Here is a 26,739-nt window from a genome sequence, read left to right as displayed (position 1 = left end):
ATATATAATACATATGTACACACAGTATACAATGCAATGTATATAATATATAATGACATCTACAGCATAGCAAATTTTAAGTTGACCCATTCAGCCTTAAAGATTTAATCACTATGGAGGTTATCTTTTTCTCTTGGGATAACACCTTTCCTGACGAGGTGGAGTCACTCTGCTTGGCAGGTGAGACTTGTGGCTGTGAGCAATCTCAGCTTGTGGGCCGTCTCTATACTGGTTATAGAAGTTGATTCTGCATCTCCGAGGAGTGGTTCTGACAGCTCTGGTCACCTTTCTTCTCTAACAATCGACTCTGCTCTCTTCAACTGATCGATGTGTCATTTCCAAATGCCATCAGACACAATCTCCACTGTGTAGGAGAGTGGTGGAGTTCTATCCCTAATCTTTCCATGTACCCGCCATTGATCACCCCTGTAGTCCTTCACCAGGACTGCTTATGCAGGAGTGAAACATCAAACCTTCTTGTTTGAGGAGCCCTCAATGTACCTCAGCTGTTTGTCCTGCATGCTCCTTCTGAGACAGGGTTCTAGAAGATCCAAGCATGACCACGAAGGACGATCCATTGCTGGTGAGTGGTTGGTTCTGCGCGTGCTGCTTTGTGTTATGAAAGGGGAAAATCGGCAAGCTTCTGATTCAGTGTCAATCAAGTGCTTTCTGCTGGCATTGCTTACAGACTCTGGACAGACATCTCCACAGAACAATTTGTAGCTGGGTGGTATGGTGCAGATGTAATATGTCTCAGCCCATTCATTTTCAGGAACGACTGAAACTGTTCTGCAACCAACTGTGATCTATTGTCACTAACTAAACGTTCTGGAACACCAGTCTTTGAGAAGTGATTTCTAAGCATATCAACAGTGTATGAGGCTCTGAGCTTCATTAAGCCCTCACTGAACTCACAATGCTTGGACTTTTTTTTCAATTCAGCCATGTATGCTGAAATGGACTCCCCACTCCTTTTGATTCCACTTCTGAAACCTGAAGTATTCTGCAATTAACATTGGTTTGGGTTCTAAATGTTCCTGCGTTACTTTCACAATATCAGCAAAGCTCATTTCAGCTGGTTTGGTTGCAGCAGTTAAACATCAAAGCAAACTATATGGCTTTCTGCCTAATACACTCAGCAACACCGGCATTCATTTCTCATTGGCTATTTTATTTGCTTCAAAATACTGCTCAATTTGTACAGTATACATCATCCAGTTATCTGTTGTGCAGTTGAATGCATCTATCTTTCTGAAGTAGCCAGCCAGTTCTATTTTTCCCTTATTATTATTATTATTATTATTATTATTATTATTATTATTATTATTATTATTATTATTACCTAATGTTTACTATATATGAACCTGTGAATTTTGTTTCATTTTCTGCTTTTTTTTAACTCAACCATCTCTCTGTTCTGAAAAAATTAAAAAGTGCTGCACTTTTTTTTTACTCAAACAGCTCACTGCACTTCAACAGATAGGTAGCTGTCTTAAGTTTGTTTTACAACTTCCTCATCACAACTGGTACAGTTTGTAACTCCAAAAACTAATAAAAGGAAAACATGTATACCACTATAAAAGTATACCATTCACGTACTTATATATACAACCTGTAATGAATTACGTGAACAACAAAGAATGCATAATTAAACAATATATTTCTAATATTACTCAAGTATTACTGAAATATTAAATACACTGCACAAAGTCTCAATCTGAAACATCAAGATTGTTTAGCTTTCCACAAGTTCAGACTGACCTATTGAGTGTTTTCAATATTTTGTTTTTATTACCTATGATAATGAGTTCCACATTCTCACCATTCTCTGGGTAAAGCGTTTTTAACTTAATTTCTTATAAATTATCTTATCTTTTGATTATCTCCAACTATGACCTTTGCCACAAAACTCTATTTACCTTATTGAAGCCTTGCACATTTTTAAATATCCTTTGTGTTTCACACTCTCAGGCTCCCTTTTCTAATGAAAGGAGAGCCTGCTTGTTTAACTTTTCTCCTGTTATCACAAGTCTATAGACTGTAAAGTACAGGATTAGAATTAGACCATTGGGCCCATTGAGTCTTCTCTGCCATAAATCATGGCTGATTTATTATCCCTTACTACCTCATTCTCCTGAATTCTCTCCATAAACTTTGACATCCTTACTAATCAAGAACCTATTATCCTGAGTATTAAATACACCAAATGACTTGGTCTCCACAGTGGTCTGTGGCAATGAATACCACAGATTCACCACCCTCTAGCTAAAGAAATTCTTCCTCATCTCTTTTCTGAATGAAATCTTTTCATTCTGAGGCTCTATCCTCTGGTCCTAGACTCTCCCACTATAAGAAATATCCTCTCCATGCCCACGCTATCCAGGCCTTTGAATATTTGATATTTTTCAATAAGATTCATCCCCTCATTCTTCTAAACCCAAGTATAGGTTCAGAACAATCAAAAGCTCTTCATATATTAATCTTTCCATTCACAGGATCATCCTTGTTAACTTCCTCTGGATCCTCTCCAATACCAGCACATCATTTCTTAGATAAGGAGAATAAAACTGCTCACAATATTCCAAGTACAGCTCTACCAGTACCTTATAAAGTCTCAGACTTTCATAGCATGCTCTCATAACAACATCTTTCTTGGAGCGCAAGGATACAGCAGTAACCCCAGGCAAATGACAATAGATCAGACAATAGCCACAGTTGCAATTACCAATACTAACAAAACCAATTTTCAAGAATGGAGCAAGCACTATGGTATTTCATATATTTAGCAAATTGAAAATCAACTTCTGTCTTTACATATTCTATTGTCAACAATCTGCTACACTTCCTACTTAAAATATTAACAACATTTGTTGACAACAGCTATTCTCAGTGGCAAAGGTTCTGGAAGCTCTCAGGGAAAGAAATTACGAAGAGCACAATCTGTTCCTACAACATCAAAAGTTTGAAAATTGCCATTTCTCTATTCCAAGACTGGATTTGGTTCAAGTTGTGTATTTGGAAATCTTAAAAAACAAGTTTCCATTTGGATTCAAAAATAAAGGTTGTGTCATCTCAGTAGCCCAAACTGGATTTAAAACTGACCATATAGAGTCCATCCATAGCTGGATCAGTGTGGATTCAACATTACCTTTATATTTTAAGGGACAAAATTTCCTTACAGTCATATAGCTATACAGCACAGAAATAGCCTCATTGACCCACCACATCCAGCTGACTTCACCCACCCCAGACATTCTCCCTCCTCCACACTCTTATCAGAGAGAAGATACAAAAGCCTGAAAGCACATACCATCATGCTGAAGGACATCTTCTGTCCCACTGTTTTAAGACTATCAAATGGTTCCCTTGTTTGAAAAGGTGGACACTAAACCTCATGAAGTATCTCGTTATTACCTTGCACTTTATTGTCTACCTGCATTGCACTTTATTCTGCTATTATTTTACCATGCTATACCTCACTGCACTGTATAATGATTTGACCTGAATGAGCCCTAATGCAAGACAAGCTGCTCACTGTACCTCAGTACATGTGACAATAATAAACCAATTCCAATTCCAGTTCTGTAACTGTAACTCCTTATTCTGTGCTCAGTTATTGTTTTACCTTGTAGCAACTCAATGCACTGTTATGATGAATTGATCTGTTTAAACCATATGACAAATTCTTCACTATGACTTATTAGTTTTGATATGCTTCTTATGGGAAAAAGCCTCTGACCATGTAGTATATCTGTCCCTATTATAATCTTAAATACTTCCATCAGATCCCTCCTCAGCATCCTTCACTCCAGGAAATAATAAGCCTGGCATATTTAATATCTCCCACTCACGAAGAAACAGACAATAAGTTGGGCATCTCTTCTACATTCTCTCTAGCACAATCATGTCTTTTCTATAGTGTGGCAAAAAGAACTTCACATAATACTCCAGTGCAGTCCAACGAGTACTCCATTTACTTACAATTAACATTCCAGTTTTTGTATTCTATGCCCTGATCAATGAAACAACTGTGCTGTATATCTTGTTCACCACCCTATCTATAAATGTTTAACCTTCAGGAAACTTTGGACTTGAACTCTGAAGTTTCTCTGTTTCTTCATATTCTTTAGCATCCTACCGTGTGCAGTTTATGTTCTTTCCCCATCTGTCTTCCCATATTGCTTTACTTTGCAATTGTCAGACTTAAATTCTATCTCCCAATGCTCTACCCAGCTTTTTGATCTGTATCTCATTGTAAGCCTAAGACAATCTTACAGCAATCTAAGTGTCTTAGATAAGTTGGTGTCTTCAGCAAACTTACCATTTCAGTATACCACTGGTCACGACCTTCTGCCTCCTATCATCATGCAGTTTTGAATCTAATTAGCCAGTGCATCTTGCATCCTATGTGCCTTAATCTTTTAGTCCTGCCTATCATACAAACCCAGTCAAATGACTAAAGTCCAGATGGACAAAATCTACCATCCTGCCTTTATCAATTTTCTGAATTACCTCCTCAAAAAACTCAATCAGATTTCATGATGATTGGTAAAAGTTCAAGGGAGATGTCAGAAATAGTTTTTTTACACAGATAGTGGCAAGAGTGTGGTACACATGCCAAAGTCGTGGTAGAGGTTGATACATTAGCAACACTTAAGAGGCTCTCAGATTGGCACATAGATCAAAGAAAACTGGAGGATTATGGGTTGTGTAGAAGGGAAGAGTTTGATTGATCTTGGATTAGGTTGAAAGGTCGGGACAATGCACTGAGCCAAAGGACACATACTGCGCTGTACAATGTTCTATGTTAATTAGTAAGGCAGAATTTCTATCCAGCACACCACCCTGCGACCTACAAGGTCAGGTCACCTATACCTGATCAACACCTCCCTTTCCAAATGTATATGAATCCTATTCCTTAGAAATTTCTCTACACTTTGATGTAAGGATTGCTAGCCTGTAGTTACCAGGCTGCTCTTCTTAAGTAAAGAAAAAACAATATTAGCTATACTCCTGTTACTCATGCAAATCCAAAAATCTCTGTCAGAGACCCAGCCATCTCCTCCCCTACTTCCCATAGTAACTCCTCTTGTATTATATTGCTTTTCTATAATGCAAATAGACAGGTAGAGCCTCAGTATTCACCATTCACCATTCACCAAAGCTGATGAAAAGTAATTGACCTAAAATGTTAACTCAGTTCCTTTCTCTGCAGATGTTGCCTGATCTGCTGATTATCTCCAGCAGTTTCTTTGATTAATACAGGAGAAATATTTGATTAAATGAAGACTAGGTAAAGACAATGCTTCGGAAATCAAAAGCAGATTCTAATGAATTGTTTCCTTGTATGCTTGCTTACTTACTTGTCTATATTTGGACCGTTTAAAGGCCTTCATCCAAGTAGGCTAATGTTTTAAGGAGTTCAAATGATCTGAGTTTGCACATTTGCAAACCACAAGAGATGAAGCCGCTGCTAGGAGCATTAACAGCGCAGACAGAAGTGAAGGACGGTAACAGCCAGTTAGATTTATTTGATACTATCCATATGGAAACATAATTGAGCATGGTCTAAATAATTGAGTTGGTCCATAAAGAATTTTAAATATAAACAATACTTCCTAGCTTTGTGACTGAAGGTCTGTACTAGATTAATTTACCTTCATGAGACCAATGTAAGTATATATACTGTAGGGAAGTGTATGGCCATGCACTTAGGTAGAGGGAATAAAGTCGTGGACTATTTTCTAAATGGTGAAAAATTCAAAAATCAGAGCTACAAGTGAACTTGGGAGTCTTCATGCAGGATTCTTAAAGGTTAACATGTCAGTTGTAAGGAAAGCAAATGCAGTGTTAGCATTCATTTCAAGAGGACTAGAATACAACAGCAAGGATGTAATGCAGAGGCTTTATCAAGAATTGGTCAGACCACGCTTGGTGTATTGTGAGCGGTTTTGTGCCCCTTATTTAAGATAAGCTGTGCTGGCATTGGAGAAGGTCCAATGGAGGTACACAAGAATGATTCTGGAAATTAAGGGGTTAACATATGAGGAGCATTTGACGGTTCAGGGCCTGTACTCACTTGGGTTTAGAAGAATGAGGGGTTATCTTATTCAAACCTATTGAACATAGAAAGGCCGAAATAGAGTGGATGTTTCATATAGTGGGTGAGTCTTGGATCAGAGGGTACAGACACAGAATAGATGGATGACCAATTTAAAACAGAGATGAAGGGGAATTCCTTTAACCAGAGGGTAGTGAATCTGTAGAACCTGTTACCACAGATGGCTGTGGAGGCCAAGTAATTGAGTATAATTAAAGTGGAGGATGGCAGGTTCTTGATTAGTCAGGCTATCAAATGTTATAGGGAGAATGCAGGAGAATGGGATAGTGAGTCAGTTATGATGGAATAGCGCAGCAGATTCAATGGACCAAATGGCCTAATTCTGCTCCAATGTCTTATGGTCTTATGGTAAGTACACTATAGCAGATCCCAGTATCCTTCAGCTAATGTATTAGAGCAGAAGCAATCATACTGCTGAATCCAATTCAATATAAATCATCACATCAATATGTGTCTTTATTCATTTATGGAATGTGAGTGTCAGAGACAAGGCCAGGATTTATATCCCATCCCTAGTTGCCACCAGGTTTGAACTGGTGCCTTCCTTCCACTGAAGGTGGTATTTTCATGTGACTCGTGCAAGACCATGTGCCCATAAGACATAGGAGTGGAATTAGGTAATTCAGTCCATCAGGTCTGCTCTGCCATTCAATCATGAATGATTTATTTTCCCTCGCAACCCCATTCTCTTGTCCTCTCCCTTAACCTTTGACACCCTTACTAATCAACCTCCCCTTTAAATATGCCAAAAGATTTGGCATCCACGGCATTTCTTGGCAATGAATTCAACAGATTTACCACCTTCTCACATAAGAAATTGTTCCTCATCTCTGTACTAAAGGGATAGTCTTCTGTTCTTAGGCTGTGCCCTAGACTATAACACTAAAGGAAACATCCTCACCACATCCACTCAATTTAGGACTTACCATATTTAAAAGGTTTCAATGAGATCTCCTCCCCCCCCCCCCCCAATTCTTCTAAACTCCAGGAATACATGTTTAGAGCCAGCTAACACTTTTCATACATTAACTATTTTATACCCAGGATCATCTATCTCTTCTGGAACCCTCACCAATACCAGCACATCCTTTCTTAAAAATAGGCCCAAAACTGCTCACACTGTAAGTCCTGAGGTCTTATTAAGATTCACCATTACATCCTTACTTTTATATTCTAGTCCTCTCAAAGTGAATGCCACCCATTTGCATTTGCCTTCCTTACTACTGAATCAACCTGTAAATTAATCTTTAGGGAATCCTGCCCTTGGACTACCAAGTCCCTTTGCGCCTCTGATTTCTGAATTCACTCCCTATTTTGAAAATAGTCTGTCTTTATTCTTTCCACCAACATACATGGCCATACATCTCCTTGCACTGTATTCCGTCTGTCACTTCCTTGCCTATTCTTCTAATCTGTCCAAGATCTTCTGCAGGCTTCCTGCTTCCTCAACACTCCTTGCCCCTCCATCTGTCTTTGTATTATCTGCAAACCTGGCCACAAGGCCATCAATTCTGTCATCCCAATCATTAACACACAATGGAAAAAGTAGCAGACCCAACACTGACCACTGCAGAATGCCATTAGTCACTGGCAACCAACCAGAGAAGACATATCTTAGGCTCTTATATTGTTTAGCAGCCTTGAGTGTGGCACCTTGTCAAAGGCCTTCTGAAAATCCAAGTAAACATCATTCACTGACTTTCCTGTATCTATCCTGCCTATTGTTTAGTCAAAGAATTCCACAGATTTGTTAATTAAGTTTTCTCCTTCAAAAAACCATGCAGACTTCTGTCTATTTTATCACGTTTCCAAGCACCCTGAAACCATATCCTTAATAATGGACTCTAACTCCATTAAGGAATGGAATGACATTTGTGATTTTCTACTCTTCTGTGGTGAACTACATATACCTGTCTGGACATGGACCCCCCCCCCCCCCCCCCACTGACTGCTCCTGTGGCTCCTCCCACAGATCCCGGTATAAAGGCGATTGGAGCCACAGACCCTTCCTCAGTCTCCAGGATGTCGTGTGATGGTCACTTGCTGCTTGTGCTTTCTTTCAGCCAATAAAAGCCTACCTTAACCCACGTCTCAGAGTTATTGATGGTGCATCATCTTCCAAAACTATTCTTGAAAGATCACTACTAATACCTCCACAATCTCTTATGCTACCTCTTTCAGAACCCTATTTCAGGTGCGTAGTCCATCTGGTCCAAGTGACTTATCTACCTTCAGTCCTTTCAGCTTCTCACACACCTTAAAGTTAGATTTATTTGTCACATGTACATCAAAACATTGAAACATACAGTGAAATGCATTGTTTTATATCAATCAAATCAACAAGGACTGTGTTGGGGGCAGCCTGCAAGTGTCACCATGCTTCCAGCACCAACGTAGCATATCTACAATTCGTTAATCCGAACTCTACCCATATGTCTTTGGAATGTGGGAGGAAAGCAGAACACCTGGTGGAAATCCATGCATTAAGTCACAGGGCAAACATACAAACTCTCTTACAGACAGTGGCAGGAGTTAAACCCCAATCATGATCATTGGTTCCTCTGTACCTACTCCCCAGCACCATAAACCTGTGTCCTCTTGTGGCAATCATTTCGGCCCTGGGAAAAAGCCTCTGACTATCCACATAATCAATGCCTCTCATCATATTATACACCTCAATCAGGTCAACTCTCATCCTCTGTCGCTCCAAGGAGAAAAGGCCAAGTTCACTCAACCTATTCTCATAAGGCATGCTCCCCAATCCTGGCAACATCCTTGTAAATCTCCTCTGCACCCTTTCTATGGCTTCCACATCCTTCCTGTAGTGACGCAACCAGAACTCAGCACAGTACTCCAAGTGGGGTCTGACCAGGGTCCTATATAGTTGCAACATTACCTCTCAGCTCCTAAATTCAATTCCACGATTGATGAAGGCCAATATACTGCATGCCTTCTTAACCACAGAGTCAACCTGCGCAGTTGCTTTGAGTGTCCTATGGACTCAGACTCCAAGATCCCTCTGATCCTCCACACTGCCAAGAGTCTTACCATCATATTTGACCTACCAAAATGAACCACTTCACACTTATCTGGGTTGAAGTCCATCTGCCACTTCTCAGCTCAGTTTTGCAACCTCTGACAGCCCTCCACACTATCCACAACACCTCCAACCTTTGTGTCATCAGGAAACTTACTAACCCATCCCTCCACTTTCTCATCCAGATCATTTATAAAAATCACGAAGAGTAGGAGTCCCAGAACAGATCCCTGAGGCACTCCACTGGTCACCGACCTCCATGCAGAATATGACCCAACTACAACCACTCTTTGCCTTCTGTGGGCAAGCCAGTTCTGGATCCACAAAGCAATGACCCTTGGATCCCATGCCTCCTTACTTTCTCAATAAGCCTTGCATGGGGTATCTTATCAAGTGCCTTGCTGAAATCCATATACACTACATCTACTGCTCTTCCTTCATCAATGTATTTAGTCACATTCTCAAAAAATTCAATCAGGCTCCTAAGGCACAGCTTGCCCTTGACAAAGCCATGCTGACTATTCCTAGTCATATTATACCTCTCCAAATGTTCATAAATCCTGCCTCTCAGGATCTTCTCCATCAACTTACCAACCACTGAAGCAAGACTCGCTGGTCTATAATTTCCTGGGCTATCTCTACTCCCTTTCTTGAATAAAGGAACAACATCTGCGACCCTCCAATCCTCCGGAACCTCTCCTGTCCCCATTGATGATGCAAAGATCATCGTCAGAGGCTCAGCATTCTCCTCTCTCGCCTTCCACAGTAGCCTGGGGTACATCTCATCTGGTCCTGGCGCCCAAACTGAGTATAAAGGTCTTTATAGCTGAATTACTCATAGGTGCCTTAAATTTAGGTAAACCTCTGCAATATAATCCTCTTAATAAAGAGTTCCTAATAAAAAGAACAATCATTCCCTGCTTCAGAGTTCAAATCCAGTTGCTGAAACGTGCTTCAAACCACAACTGCAAAAACATGCATGCATTCAATTTCCAAACTAATTTCATCCTCCTCAGATCCAACAGATGGATTTAAGTCAGGAAAATAACTGTAGGGGAAGATCAAACGGACAACTATTTCCATGCACTGTGTCATATTTCTCATATACAGTATAGAGGGCATTTGGCCTATTAGACTGCCAACTCTCAGAGAAGCCCACGCAGTTCCATCCTCCCACTAACTTGCCCATAATCCATTCTCTCTTATGTGCCTATTAACTCCTCACAATCCTCTTTCTACCCACCTACAGCGAGTAATCAACAGTAGCCATTTCACTTATATGCGTGACTTTGAAACATGAGAGGAAAGTGGAGCCAAACCCTTCATCCGGACTTGGAAAGAAAGGAGGCAGAATACTGAATACGAAGGGGGGGGGGGGGGGGGGGGGGGAGGTCAAGCTGGCAGGTGAAAGGTGAGACCAGATGAGCGGAAGATCCAACTCCACCCTCTTATTTTGCCTTGCTCCAGATTTGAACCAGCGTCACTGGCAATCTGCATACTAACTGTAGCAAAAGGGAAGGTAAATAATTAATAAATATGGGGAAAAAATCCAGAGTTATCATCTTATTTCTTTTTGATTGGCACTGATGTAGCATTTAAAAGCTCCTCATTTAAAATTGAATAGATTATGGCTCTGAAACTCTTGGAGTGCAATTCTAATGGGCAAGGGTCTTAGCACCACATACTTTAGATCTAAGTCACATCCCAAGGAGGGAGGCATTTGCTTTATTGAATGTACTGATTGCCCATGTAAGGCCTCATGAGCTGTGTCTTTCTTAAAGTGCATGTTGGAATATCAGAGTGGTAACATTCCACTGAAAAGTTGCTCTGAGAGTCTGTGTCATTGCACTGACTGCAAGTTACGGCTCCTCAAAGGCAGAATGGTCATTGGGACTTGCATAACAGATGGGAGACTCGAAAACGGCTCAAATACTTCAAAATCTGCTATTTCAGACACAAAATTGTCAACTCCGGGTAGAGTCTATAATTCTGCAAGCGGGATTAGTCAGGCAGGCTTAGTGCCTTAAATAATAGAAAGCCAGTCATGGATTCTAATTTCCTAGAAATCGACGAGTAAGCATTAGTTTTTGAACCCCAATTAACCTATGCTCTGCACAACTGTCTTTTAAACTGCTTCAGGTTTGCTTGCATCCATCAACCTCTCTGGAAGGCCACTGCAAAGCTTAATTGTACATTTTAGCTTCCTCGGTAATGCTGATTTTGGAAGGTATCCAAAAGCATGTGGTAATGTGAGGGTATTGTATAAAACATTTTTTTTCCCTGTAGTGGTGAGAGAGACATAAACAGTATGTGTTATAGGGCTTCATGCACCATCAGGGGGCACATGAGAAGAAGGTGTTGTAATCCCCCAGAAACCAAGTGAGACATAAGCAGTATGTTCCTGCACCAGATGGAATGATGTGTGAGGCATTGTGACAATCTATACTGAGTTCCTGCTCTATGATAATATCATTAGTAATGATTGATCCTTCCTATGTAGAGGCTTTGTGCATCAAAACTAGTCCACATGTGTAACACTCAATTATCTGCTCAGCTAGTTTTGAAACCTTCAACTTTAGTCATGCTAACGGCACTTTTACTGAACTTCAGTAGTACAGAAGCACCTTTACACAGAAGCCTCAATAAAATGGTTTACACATCTGGGTTCAAATTGTACAGAGGAAGTGAGTAAAAAGAAGGGTCCACTCAACTACCCAACTATCGCAATAAAATCATACCACTGTAGAAATATTTAGACATCCTGATGTAGGAATGTTTTCCTGAGGTTTATTTTACTCAGTGGAAGTCATTGTTTTTACTGGTAAGAAGACAATTATATGAATTGGGCTTTAGCACAGCTTTGGAATGCATATCTTGCTCTTCCTTTTGGGTTTAATTTCTACCAATAGCACACTGCTTAACAAGGTTGAGGCAAATTGTTTTGTGTACTTAGGGGATTGTTATTGTCCAGTTTATTTAAAAACAGCTAACAACTCCTTTAAAATTGTGCCCTGGGGTATTTTTGGCTAAATTCATCAATTACACCCGTTGAATAGCAAAAGCTCTCACATCAGATTACGTTGCAGCTTATGTTTAACACATATCCGCAAGTGCTCTATAACTTTAGATGCCACCGTGTTTTTTTTCCTCAGAGAGTGACTGTAAAGGAGGCAAATAAACTTGTTTGATGAAGATTGGTCTGACACTCTTCTTTCTCAGTGTGAACAGTTCATAAGTATGGTTTTTTCCTCTATGAGCTGAGGGAAAGAACTGAATCAGTGCCCTGATGCTCACTCACACTGCACTCTCTAATTCTCTGTTATAGGACCTAGAACAGTGCATCACAGGAACAGACCCTTCAGATCACAATGCCAAACTAATTAAACCAGTAATCAAATCACTAACTAATCTTTCCTGTCTGTACATCCTCCATTCTCTGTTCATTCACGTACCTACAGTATCTAAGGGCATCATAAACACCTCCATTGTATTTGCCTCCACTCCCACCCCAAGCAGCACATTCCAGACAGCTACTTCTATCTATGTAAAAAACTTGCCCCACTCGTCTCCTTTGACTATGATGTACATCTGAGATTTGGATGACCCAGAGCAGATCCCTCAAAATTCCACCGATAATATCTCTGCAAAACCCTCCACTGTACGGATAAAAAAAATATAATGAGTATCCTCTCCCAAGCCAGTGCTGAGGCCTTAGTTACACACATTTGGTTGCTTCAGGCTCATCACGTTTCATATGCTGGAAGCGCGGCAACATTTACAGACTGCCCCCAGCAAATCCTCACTGTGTTGGTCGTTGACATAAACAACACATTTCATGGTATGTTTCGATGATCATGTGACAAATAAAGCTAATCTTTATCTTTATTTCTGATAGCAGATTCCCAAAGAAGACACCTATTCTGGATTCTGTCATCAGAAGAGGAAAACAAAGCAAAAGGTTCAAGGCTGTGCTCAATAGAACTGCGTCATGCACTGACTCTTAGAAACCACTGGTGCATGACAGCTAAAAGGGGAGCAATGAGAACTCTGAGGATTTGAGACTCTGAGCAAGCAGTGGAAAGAGCAGACCACATCCTTAACTACGCATATTAGCAATATGAGCTATTACCTGCCCCACAAGCAATTTGCACATTGGTCACATGCACAGAGTAGACGTAAATCATTCTCAAGCCCAGGAGAAGACTAAGAAGAAGGAAAGGTATACCATTCTGCAGCATTATTCAGAACTTCCTGTTCTGCCTTGAAAACAGTGGTGGTACGCAAACACTTCTATGCAATAATCAACTTTTAGAGGGAGTTTCATACTTTACCAAATCCTTGCCAGAACACATCAGTTCACAGCTCGTTTATAAAATCTTGTTCTTGTTGAACATTTGTGCTGATTCGCTGTGGTTAAGTGTACTACAATCTGAGTGACTGGTTCCAGAGAACATATTAATGGGAAAAAGATGAAATAAGTATATTGGACTGTGAACTTAATAGCATGTGGAATGAGTGGGAGAATAGAGAAAGGGGGTCGAAATATTTCAGGCTAACATTATATTTTTACCTATCCTGCGTTCACCATGTACTTTCTAGTCGTTCATGTTTCCAATCACAGTTCCTAAATTAATGCTACTTCCAACCCAACACTAGGACAGTCCACCGTCCAGATGACGAAGCCCTCACAGTTTTAACTTCTTACTCTTGTCCTTGAGCATGTCAGCAGCTTCCCATCTAAACCCAGCAGGAAGGGATGGGAATTCTGGCAGCAAAAGCCAGCTTCAGAGTCAAGTTCATTTATTTATTTGGAAGATTAGCAACGTCCTGGGGTTCGTGTCCATAGGACACTAAAAGCTGCTGCGCAGGTTGACAATGTTGTTCAGAAGACGTGTGGAGTGTTGGCCTTCATCAACCGTGGGATTGAGTTCAAGAGCTATGAGGTAAGGGTACAGCTATATAAGACCTCAGTTAGACCCTACTTGGAGGACTCTGTTCAGTTCTAGCAACTAATTACAGGAAGGATGTGGATACTATAGAATGAGTGCAGAGGAGATTTACAAGGATGTTGCCTGGATTGGAGAGCGTGCCTAATGAAAATAGATTGAGTGAACTTGGCCTTTTCTCCTTGGAGCAACGGAGGATGAGAGGTGACCTGATAGAGGTGTATAAGATGACGAGAGGCGTTGATCGTGTGGATAGCCAGAGGCTTTTCCCCAGGGCTAAAATGGCTAGCACAAGGAGGCATAGTTTTAAGGTGCTTGGAAGTAGGTACAAGGGGGATGTCAGAGGTAAGTTTTTGACACAGAGAGTGGTGGGTGTGTGGAATACATTTTGTGGTAGAGGTGGATACAATAGGGATTTTTAAGAGATTCTTAAATAAGCACATGGAGCTTAGGAAAATAGAGAGCTATGCGCCAGGGAAATTCTAGGCAGTTTCTAGGGTAGGTTACGTGGTCGGCACAACCTTGTGGGCTGAAGGGCCTGTAATGTATTATAGATTTCTATGTTTGATCACGTGCTTCCAAACATACAGTTTTGCATTAATAACATGGCCTGCCTACAACACTCGATAGAACACAACAAACAACAAAACAATAATAGCAAAACAAGTCCATTTCCACACACACACACAGAGTCTCCGACACTAGGATAGACCACTGGGCCTCCAGCACACTCACAGACAATGGGGCTCTGGCTCTGACTTCCCCAGTAGAAGCTGACAAGAATATTTTCAAAGGAATATCCTTGTTGTCTAATGTTCATCAGTTTTAGCTGTGTCACATAACAACCTGCTTTGACATACAAGTGCCTATAAAATGTATTCACCACACCCCCCCCCCCCACTCCCACCTGGAAGTTTTCATGCTTTATTGTTTTACAACTTTGAATACAGTGGATTTTTTTGACACTGATCAACAGAAAAAAGACTCCTTCATGTGTAAGTGCAATTAAATCCACTGTGATTCAATGTTGTAAAACAATAAATTTGAAAACCTCCAAGCAGGATGAATACTTTTTATAGGCACTGTAGCTAAAGTTACTGTTCATTATTCCTTCCCAGCCATACCTGTAGGTTTAAAGGTGAGCCAAGTTGCCATCTTCTCACTTATTCAAAAGAATAGTTTTAAAATGTCAGGGAGTTCTTAGTGGGTCCTAGAGTCACATTTCCCTGAGGGCAGGACTAGTGAGTTCCGATGAGCCCCTGTGTTCAGGAATCACCAAAACCAGAGTTGCAGGCCTAGTGTTTGAGGTCCTGTCAATGGCCTGTCTGCAGTTTGAGGCCTAGGTCGATGCCGAGGGTTGAGACCCAGGAGTCAAATTGAAAGTTTGGATGTCGAGGCCTGCTGGCCTGAGTCCCAGGAGTATAATCCTCTGCATGTCTGCTGGGGTAGTTGAAGGCCCAGTGCTTGCATGCCTCAGTCCAAATCAAGACCCGCTGGAGATTGGAGGCTGACGAAAATGTCCTGGGGTTAGAGAACTGTGTACGTGAGTGAGTGGGAGGGATGAATGAAGCTTGTTTTGCTGTTGTTATCTTGTTGCTTGTTTTGTCCTGTGTCCTACTGACGAGCATTGTGGGCATGCTATGTTGGTGCTGGAAAGCATGACATTTGTGAGTTGACCACAGCATGCATTTCACTTTATCTTTATATATGCTGGTATTGGAGAAGGTCCAAAGGAGGTTCACTAGAATGATGCCTGGAATGAAAGGGTTATTGTATGAGCTTTTGATGGCTCTGGGCCTGTACCCTCTAGAGATTAGAAGAATGAGGGGAGATCCCATTGAAACCTTTCAAACATTGAAAGACTCAGATAGAGTTGATATGGAAAGGTTGTTTCCTATAGTGGGGGAGTCTACGACCAGAGGGCACAGCCTCAAAAGATGGATGTCCCTTTAGAACAGAGAAAAGGAGCAATTTCTTTAGTCAGAGGGTGCTGAATCTGTGTAATTCATTGCCACAGATGGCTGTGCAGAGTAAGTCATTGGGTATATTTAAAACAGAGGTTGATAGGTTCTTGATTAGTAAGGGCATCAAAAATAAGAGAATGGGATCAAGAGGGATAATAAATCAACCATGATGGAATGACAGAGCAGATTCAATGGACAGAATGGCCTCATTCTATTCCTATGTCTTATGATCTTATAAATAACCTTGAATCATGAATCTTGAAAATACATCCTTTGGGAAGGTAGTAAGATAATGTAATGAGGTACTATGATTACAAAGAGGTTAGTCTACTACAAAGTTTGTAAGCTAATCAGAAATGTTTAAAGTTTTAACCCCCCCCCCCCCCACACACAGGGGCTGGTGTTTAAATTCAAGTATTCAAATAAATCTAGAGTTAAAATAAATACTTATATCAATAACCATAGCTCCAAAATAACCAGATGTTTGTAAAAACTCATCTGGTTAACTAATATCCTTCAGGGAGGGAATCCTCTCCATATGTGAATCCAGATGGATCAAAATGGTTCTTAAATGTCTACTCAAATAAGAGAAACACATTGCCAATGACATCAACATCCCAAGAACAAATAAATGAAGAAACAATCCTGGAAGCAAGTCTTACTTGAGACTATGCACGATGCAGTCAGACAGGAGTGTCTAGATTTGGATCCAGGTTTTAATAAGATACCAGAATTAATCTAATTATTGAGATAAATATTTTAAACCTTGGTCTGGTGGCAGCAATGTCTTCCACTTCACTTCAGTAAATACCTACTCTGGCTAAATATTAAACCCCACTGCAGGGAAGAGACTTTTACTCTTCTTATAAGACATGGTCCACAGACAATTCATTTTACAGCATCAATGATCAAGGAACTTCTTATAATTTGAAACTATAATAATCATAGGACAAATACCTCCTGTGTAAATATTGTCAGCTAGCAAGCACACTGTATAAAAATGGTTTAAAATTATACCCACAGCTTTCAGCATATAGCAACAGAGTAAAGAGGAACAAACTCCAGGTCAACTATGTGGCAAAAATATTGGAAAATCAATACAAAAAATGCTGTATTAACTCTAACCTTAGACTTGTGACTTCAATTATGTTTCAGAAAAAATACAAAAGGATATAAAAACAACCATGTGCTGAAAACACTTCAAACTTTCAGTGGAAAATAAATAACACCAGACATAAATCAGAACATGCTTGACATACTAAATCCAGAATTTCTATTTCAGATTGCCTCCATTTTTCTTATAAATGTTAGCATACTGAATGATGTGGTAAGTATTATACCTTAGATCATACTGATTAAGTACCATTCTGTTAGCAGTCACTATTATTCCACCATAAAATTGATAGCAGATTCAAGAGTACATGAATTACAAAGGCAGCAGTATGACTAAATCCCCTCCACTTGCCTGAATTGGCACAACTTCAATAACAATTCAGAAACTCAGCACCATCCAAGACGAAACAAACTGCTTGACTGGCATCTTATCCACCACCCTAGAAGTTCTTTCCCTCCACCAGCACATACAGCGTTCACTGCAGTTTCTTGTTCAGGTTGTTCTTGTTCTGTAGGCACATATCAATCTATGACATCCACCATGAAGAATGACAAGGTTAGCAAATCGATGGAAACACCATCACCCTTTCACGCCATCCAGACTTAGACATTAGTCACTGTTCCCTTATCATCACTCGATCTAAATCTTGGAACTCTGTAACCAACATTGGGAGTATCTTCAGCTGTGACACCGCAGAGATTTCTGTAGGCAACTGTCCATCAACTTGAGAAGAACAATAAACAACCCTCATTACTCAATAAGTAGACAATAAAAAAGTTTACATGGAAAAGAGTAAACAGTTGACGTTTCAGGCCGAGACCTTTCATCAGGATCTTGGCCCAAAATTATTTCTGGACACAAAGGTCCCCTAGGACTGTCGTCTGACAAAAGATTTTGCAAAGAGATCCCAAATTCTTTCCACGCCTTTCTTTGATAGCAGCAATGAGTGCAATGATGACTGATTTTTGGGCCATTTAAATACATTATAGCTCATTTGTAACCTCAACTTTACAAGTGCTCTTCTAATCCAAGAGATGAGCCTGATAATAATATAGTACATTTTTAATACAGTTACAGGTGGGTCAGCTGTAATACATATTTCCATAACACAAATTAGATATAACTTGATTAATGAATTAGAGAACAATTGCATTATAACCAATTCAGCCCATATAATACTACTTGTATGATGTGAGATGACTTGGTTATAACATGATTTCAATTGGGAACTAGCCCTGCAGGAATCAGGCACCGTTGTCTCTTAAAATCTCAGGCTTCCAGGTTTACCACGGGAAGTCATTTATGTGAGATACTTGCAAATTGACAAGCAATCATTTCTATTGATTCTTGTGCAAGGAAACTTTATTAAATAATAGAATATATAGGCTTTAGCATTTTTAGCTTGCAGAAACAAAATTAACTTATTGCTATTCAGACACATTTAATTTTGAAAATTCCGCTGGGAGAAATAGCTTTCTAATTGTAAGTCAGAAACTTTCTAGCCCTTGATTGCCTTTTTCTTATTGATATAACTGTTTTTATAACACATTGCTGCAAGATTTCTCAGGCACACTACTGTAGACTTAATGCAGAACCACCTGTACTGATGGCATTATATTAACTGAAGCTACCTCATAAGTTTATGCTAAAGAAATGCAATGAACAAGGAACTGCTTTGTCTCCTAAAGCCTATTTTTCATGATAATGGCAAAATAATACAGTGCTAGAGCAATAAAATTATTTCAAATGGATGACTTTTCACACACGAAGCCAAAGCATAAGCTCACTGTCAGCAAGACAAAGGGGCAGATTATTGTCTTTCGGATGAGGAATCCAGTGATCCATGAGCCAGCCCTCATCAGAGGATCAGAGGTGGAGAGGGTCAGCAACTTTAAACTCCTCGGTATTATCATTTCAGTGGACCTGTCCTGGGCCCAAGTGGAATTACAAAGAAAGCACAGCAGCACCTTTACTTCCTTAGGAGCTTGAGAAGATTTGAAATGGCATCTAAAACTTTGACAAGCTTGTATAGATCTGTGGTGGGGAGTATACTGCATCGCTGCCTGGTTCAGAAACATCAATACCCTTGGAAGGAAGATCCTACAAAACATTTGACGCAGTCCTTCATGTGCAAAGCCCTCCCCACCATTGAGCACATCTACACAGAGCGCTGTCAGATGAAAGCAGAATCCATCATCAGAAACCCCCACCACCCACGTTATGCTCTCTCCTCGCTGCTGCCTTCAGGAAGAAGCTACAGGAGCCTCAGAACTTACAGCATCAGCTTTAATGTCACTGTTTGCAGACATGAAGCATGAATAGATAATAAAGATGTATGTAGATAATGTATGACATTAAAGAAATTTGGTTCACCAACATTTTTTAAAAATCATTTATTTTCTTTATTTTAGTTAGAGATACAGCACAGAACAGGCTGTTCAGGCCCAATGAGGCATGCTGCCCAGTTAGCCACCTGTTTAAGCCTAGTCTATTGACAGAACAATTTACAATGATCAATTAACGTACTAACTGGTACATCTTTGGACTGTCAGAGGAAATTGGAGCACACAGAGAAAACCCACGCAGTCATGGGGAGAAAGTGCAAACTCCTTACAGATGGCATCGGAATTAAACTCTGAACTCCAATCCCCCGAGCTGTAATAGCATCGGATTAACTGCTACATTACCACAGTGCTGCATTTACACCTCTTAAATATTCCAACCACTTGAAGGGGAACCCCATGTTTTGAACTCAGTTTAAAATAAAGTTTAAACACAAGGAAATCTGCAGATGCTGGAAATTCAAACAACAACACACACAAAATGCTGGTGGAACACAGCAGGCCGGGCAGCATCTATAAATAAAGTTTGTTTTGGCTGTGAAATTTCATACAAATACACTGGAGATAAGGAACAGATTGAGTTCATTGCAAATGCATCTTGGAGATTATGACATGGCAGTCATCATGTGTCATTGCTTATTACTTCCTCATGGGAATTTGCCTTTTCTTTTGGTGACAGCGTATAAAACAGACTGGCAACGTAGAGGAGTGTGAGCTGTGTCCAATGAGTCCAGATTTAGAACTAAATGTATCAGTTTGCAGGAAAATGGGGAATGACTGGAAGAGTGAAAGATAGCTTCAATGTTTAAAGCAGGAACTTTTGTATATCCATGTAAAAAATTATTTGAATGCTATAGACTACTTTAACCAGACCTTACAGAAACTCTGGAGTTCTCAGAAGAAATAGTTCAGCAAACTTTTTATAGCAGACCTCCAGAGATTGAAAGAGCATGCTGTTGTGTATTTAATATTTCAGTAATATTTGAGTAATATTGCAAATATATTGTTTGATTAAGCATTCTTTGTTTAAATAATTCATTGTTGGTTATATGTAAAAGTACATACGTCATTATACTACCATGTGGTACGTGCGTTTCTCACTAAAGGTAAAATGAACTAAGAATTGAGTTGGATTGAATTGACATTTTTACTTACATATACATGGAGTAAAAATCTTTACATTATGTCTCCATCTAAATGTGTAATGTGAAATCCATAGTAATTTGTAATAAATAATATGTGCAACAATAAATAACAGCAATAAATACTATGTAAATAGTATGTACTGTTACGAATGTGCCACAACTCTGAGGGGCCGAAGGGTACAAAGTCGCCCCCTCCTTTTTGAGAATCGCAAGATCGCTATTAATTCGGGTCTGGGACCCAGGAAATAAGACAGAGACACGCAGAATCCACAAGGTTTGGAATGTGTCCTGGCCTCAGCGAAAACGGAACCATTGATAACGGCTATTGTCTCTTGGAGACGGAATTGTGTATTGAGTACTGTACTATTCATTGAAGCCCCTCAGAGGATGGTTGAGGGATTGCATCATCCCAAACTGATTGACATCTGAGACCCCATGAGTAAGGATAAAAGAGGGTCTGGGGAACAACCCCTTTAGACACACCAGGAGAAACGCTGGAAATCCAGTGACAGCGTTTTATAGCAAAAGCCGGTGGGGCCCGTGTGCGTCCTCCCTTGCCTGGGTTGGCGGGCTCACCACGGAAGAATGGCTTAGCTAAAGAAGAGGCCACAAGTGAACGGCCACACCAACGAGACTCGGACAGATCGAAATCATAAAAGGAAAGCCGGGAAGTTTTTCTCCCAAAACTCTCTCTCTCTCTCCAACCATTGCAAACCCAGCGGTCCCCAAAGGCTGCAGCCTGCATGAACTGAGTGAACTTTATATTTCCATCGGACAATACATTATCCCCTAGACAACGATAGAGCTTATTTCTTATTGATTATTATTATACCCACACTTTTAGATTTAGTATTGATGACATACTATCTGTATATTTGCATTGATATTATTTTTGTGTATTTTTACTAATAAATACTGTTAAAAATAGTATCATCAGACTTCAACAGACCTCTCTATCTTTGCTGGTAAGTGACCCAGTTATGGGGTTCGTAACAGTACAACAAGTTAATCCTGGCTCCATGTTTTTCTTTCAATTAGTTTTATGTTATGGAGTTACAAAACATAACATATGGGTACTCTTAACTCCACATCAAGCTGTAGTCTCCTGACAGCCTACAATCAACTCTATCCCTTCCCCCCCACTAACTGCACCCCTCACTATCACCACCCTTTCCATGATTTAATTTTTTGCAAGATGGCCAATGATTGGTCATGTAATATGTATTATCAGAGCAAATCAAGATCAATATGTTTGTGTCCAGAGGCCAATTTCAAAGAATCCTCCAGTCAACTCCTTTCAGCATAACCTCTTTATAATTTTTTGTAGGATTTCTTTGTGGAAATGTGGATCCATTTGTTTTATAGCATTACACACAAAGGATTGCCAGTGCAGAGTGTCTGAACTTTGACTCATTAGCTGGTTGTGACTTCTTGTGCTTTAGTAATTGTCTGTTTTCTAGTTTAATATGTGTGCTAGAATTTGTGCCAACCTTTTTAAACTTCAAACTTTCACACTGTTCACCCTTAATTGGTTCTGCTTCCATATTGTCTTTTGCCTTACACCTCACCCTTCCCAACATCATAGATAGATACATAGAACATTACAGCACAGAAACAGGCCTTTTGGCCCTTCTTGGCTGTGCCAAACCATTTTTCCACCTGAACCATATCCCTCCATACCCCTCTCATCCATGTACCTGTCCAAGTTTTTCTTAAATGTTAAAAGTTAAATGTTAAAATGTTAAAAGTGAGCCCACATTTACCACTTCATCTGGCAGCTCATTCCAAACTCCTACCACTCCCTGTGTGAAGAAGCCCCCCCCCCCATGTTCCCTTTAAACTTTTCCCCCTTTACCCTTAACCCATGTCCTCTGTTTTTTTTTCCCCTAGCCTCAGTGGAAAAACCCTGCTTGCATTCACTCTATTTATACCCATCATAATTTTATACACTTCTATCAAATCCCCACTCATTCTTCTACGCTCAAGGGAATAAAATCCTAACCTATTCAAAGGTATTTATTAATATCTTTCACTACTTTGAAAACTGACACCCCCTTCAACCCTTCCCCCAGTTCTACGGAAAGGTCCCTGATCCAAAAAGTTGAATGGAATGAATATATGTGATCGCCTGATCCCATTTCCAAATATCAATGATTTTATTAGTTTATATTGATAACCTCTGCCTGAAAAAGGTACACCTAGCTTTCCTACTTAATTCCTACTTTGCTAATTTAATTTCTTCCCTGATATTTGTAGATTGATTGAAAACAAAGTTCTTTAAACTGAATATTTTACTCCAACACAAATGAATCAATATACACCTGCAGAAAATAAAAAAGCTGTTCTCCAAATGTAAACTGCTAAATAGATCTTCATTGTTTTTCATTCAATCAAGTCTTCTTTCCTTTATCAGAATTAGCTATAGTGATTTCACAAACCATTTAACCATGTTGTCAATCTGAAAGTATAAGACTCAGGCGGCAGAATTTAATTTGGATCACTAATGTGGTCAACACTGTGACCTGCAGCAACCACTTCCCAATGTTGAATAGAACTTCGTGTGTTTGATCAAAATAAATCATTGAGAAATCAATTTAATTGCATAACAGAAGAATTTCCCAGATTCAGTGATCAATGTTTACAACTGTACCCTGATGTAATCTGTGTTTCTAATCTTGTGGAAGAATCACAGTTCACTTACTACCCCTAGTGGTAAAAAAAAGTGAAAGTTCAGGGTTTCTTTCCTGCATTTGTTAGCTCCCTCTCCTCCTGCACAGGTTCTTTCTACTATTAGATAAGTTGGCCTGCGATAGGGTGGAGGTTTAAAGACTGATGCATATAGTGCTACTGCCTGCTGAAAGAGGATGGTGAAGATTTGTTAATGGCATATCATCTGGCTGAAAGAAATGTGAATTAAAGGACATGAACAAACACAAATGTGAGGGGAAAGAAGAAATCTAGAGAAACAAGATGTAGAAAACAGCAGCTACTTAAAGTTTGAAATAAAAGAGAGCACTGAAGTACCCAGCTTTTTTTATTAAAAATTCTTTGTTGCCATTGAAATAGCAGAATTAGACAATTCATCTTTTGACCAAAACCAAGTTAACATATCATAGACAGCATCTTGTCAGTGCTTGTGACATCTTGCCATGTGCAAAACATCTAAATCACGGGTTCCCAACCTTTTTTTTGCCATGGATCCCTACTGATAACCATGGACTCCGGGTTGGGAACTCCTGATCTGAATAATATAACTTTCACTGAATTTGAAAAGTAATTCATTCTGTGATCTAAATAATATAACAATCACTGAATTTGAAAAGTAATTCATTCTCTGTAAAACACTTTCTGATGTTACAGCCTGTACTGTTACTCCACACTTTATATCTAATTTTCTAACCGGTTCTTCAACAGAAACTTCCTTCAAATCTGTCTGATCCATCACATGGAACAATAGGTGGGGCACTCAATCCATCACTTTCTTCTGGTTTCTGCAGTTGGTCTTAAACCCTGTCCATTTCCAGTATCACTGCTAATTAGTTTAACCTCCAGCATATTCAGCCAATTTCATTTGCAAATTATTATTAAATATATGACTGCCACATCATCTAAAACATCATCAACTCCCTCAGTTGCCACACTAGTTGCCTGATTGCAGGGTACTTAAAGCATTTTCTGATTTTTTTTTGTTTCATTAAACAGGTGCATTTAATATCCTCATTGCATAATGCATTGCAAAGAATTTTCCTCAAGCTCCCCAGTTCTTCTGCCAATTAACTTAAATCTATGTCCTCTATTTATCTTTCAGGCATTGGAAATAATTGGCCTGTATAATATATAAGCTCCTTACATTTTAAGCCTTTCAGATTAAGTCTTAATCTTCTCTGTTCTAAGGAGATTGGTCCCAATTTCTCTAGTCTTTCCATGTAACCGTAATCCTTCATACCTGGAATCGTATCTTCTCTGCACCCTTCTTCTTTCTCTACGTATGGGCTCTTAGTTGGATATAATACGTCAGACTGCTGTGACCTGAGTAACAAAACAGAGTCAAGAGACTGATTGTCTCCTAGTTTTATCATCCTATAATGTACAAACACCAAGAAAATAAAAATAATAAAATGTATACATATTTGCTGCATAATAACTGGCATAATTCCAATGTAAGGCCCTTCTATACAGGTGGAATGGTGTTGTATCAGTTACCTCAATGCTTTATAGCGCCAACAATTCCAGCTGCTGTCTGTTAAGAGTTTGTATGTTCTCCCTGTGACTGCATGGGCTTCCTCCAAGTGCTCCAGTTGCATCCCACATTTCAAAGATGTAGTAGTCAGGGTTAGTAAGTTGTGGGCATGCTACACTGGTGCCGGAAGCAGGACGACACTTATGGCCTCCAACCATCACATAAGTAGTCTGTGTTGGTTGTTGCCACAGACTGATAGGTTTCACTGTATGTTTCGATGCATACATGTGATAAATAAAGCTACTCTGTATTCAACCTCCCTAGCACCTCCACCTCAGCTGCTCCTTTAGATAGGTTTTTATTTCCACCACACTTTAATAGACAAGAAATGGTAGTTTCCAATTGTAAAGGCAGTTTAAAATGTAACAAGGTGCTTATATTTATTAGTGCTTCAGACTTTTTGGCACTTAATATTACATTTGAAACATTAGAATATAGAACATAGAAACATAGAAAACCTACAGCACAATACAGGCCCTTTGGCCCACAATGCTGTGCCGAACATGTACATACTTCAGAAATTACCTAGGGTTATCTATAGTCCTCTATTTTTCTAAGCTCAATGTACCTATCCAGAGTCTCTTAAAAGACCCTATTGTATCCGCCTCCACCACCATTGCTTTCAGCTCATTCCACACACTCACCACTCTGTGCATAAAAACTTACCCCTGACATCTCCTCTGTAACTACTTCCAAGCACCTTAAAACTGTGCCCTCTTGTGATAGCCATTCCAGTCCTGGTAAAAAATGCCTCTGACTACCCATATGATCAATGCCTCTCATCAGCTTACACAACTCTATCAGGTCACCTCTCATCCTATGCCGCTCCAAGGAGAAAAGGCCGAGCTTGCTCAACTTATTCTTAGAAGGCATTCTCCCCAATCTAGGCAACAACCTTGTAAATCTCTTCTGCATTTTCTCTAGAGTTTCCACCTCCTTCCTGTAATGAGGTGACCAGAACTGAGCGTAGTACTCCAAGTGGGGTCTGACCAGGGTCCTATATAGCTGTAACATTACCTCTTGGCTCTTAAACTCAATCCCATGGTTGATGAAGGCCAATGCAGCATATGCCTTCTTAACCACACAGTCAACCTACGCAGCAGCTTTGAGTGAACTATGGACTCACATCCCAAGATCCCTCTGATCCTCCACATTGCCAAGAGTCTTACCATTAATACTACATTCTGCCATCATATTTGACCTACCAAAATGAACCACCTCACACTTATCTGGGTTGAACTCCATCGCTCTCAGCCCAGTTTTGCATCCTATCAATGTCCTGCTGTAAGCTCTGACAGCCCTCCACACTATCCACAACATCTCCAACCATCGTGTCATCAGCAAATTCACTAACTCATCCCTCCACTTCCTCATCCAGGTCATTTAAAAAAATCATGAAGAAAAGGGGTCCCAGAACAGATCCCTGAGGCACACCACTGGTCATAGAACATGCTCACAGCACAGGAACATGCTCACTATGATGTGCCAACCAATTTAATTGGAATTCAAATAACTAATCTCTTCTACCTACACAATGTCCATATTCTTCCATTTTTCTCACATTCAAGTGCATTCCTAAATGTCTCTTAAAAGTTTCTAATGTTTCTGCTTTTACTGTCACCCCAGGCAGTGCATTCCAGATACCCACCATTCTCTGTATAAAAACATGCCCTTTACATCTCCTTTGAAATTTCCCCCCCACCACCACCACCTTAAATGCATGCCTTCTTCTATTAGACATTTAACTCTTAGAAAAATATATTGTCTGTTAACCCTAAGCCTCTCAAAATCTAATAAGCCTCTATCAGATCTCCCCTCAGCTTCTGCCAC

This window comes from Hypanus sabinus, chromosome 4 (assembly GCF_030144855.1).
Source record: "Hypanus sabinus isolate sHypSab1 chromosome 4, sHypSab1.hap1, whole genome shotgun sequence".
NCBI classification, from domain to species: domain Eukaryota; kingdom Metazoa; phylum Chordata; class Chondrichthyes; order Myliobatiformes; family Dasyatidae; genus Hypanus; species Hypanus sabinus.
Note: the sequence above shows the minus strand (reverse complement) of the source record.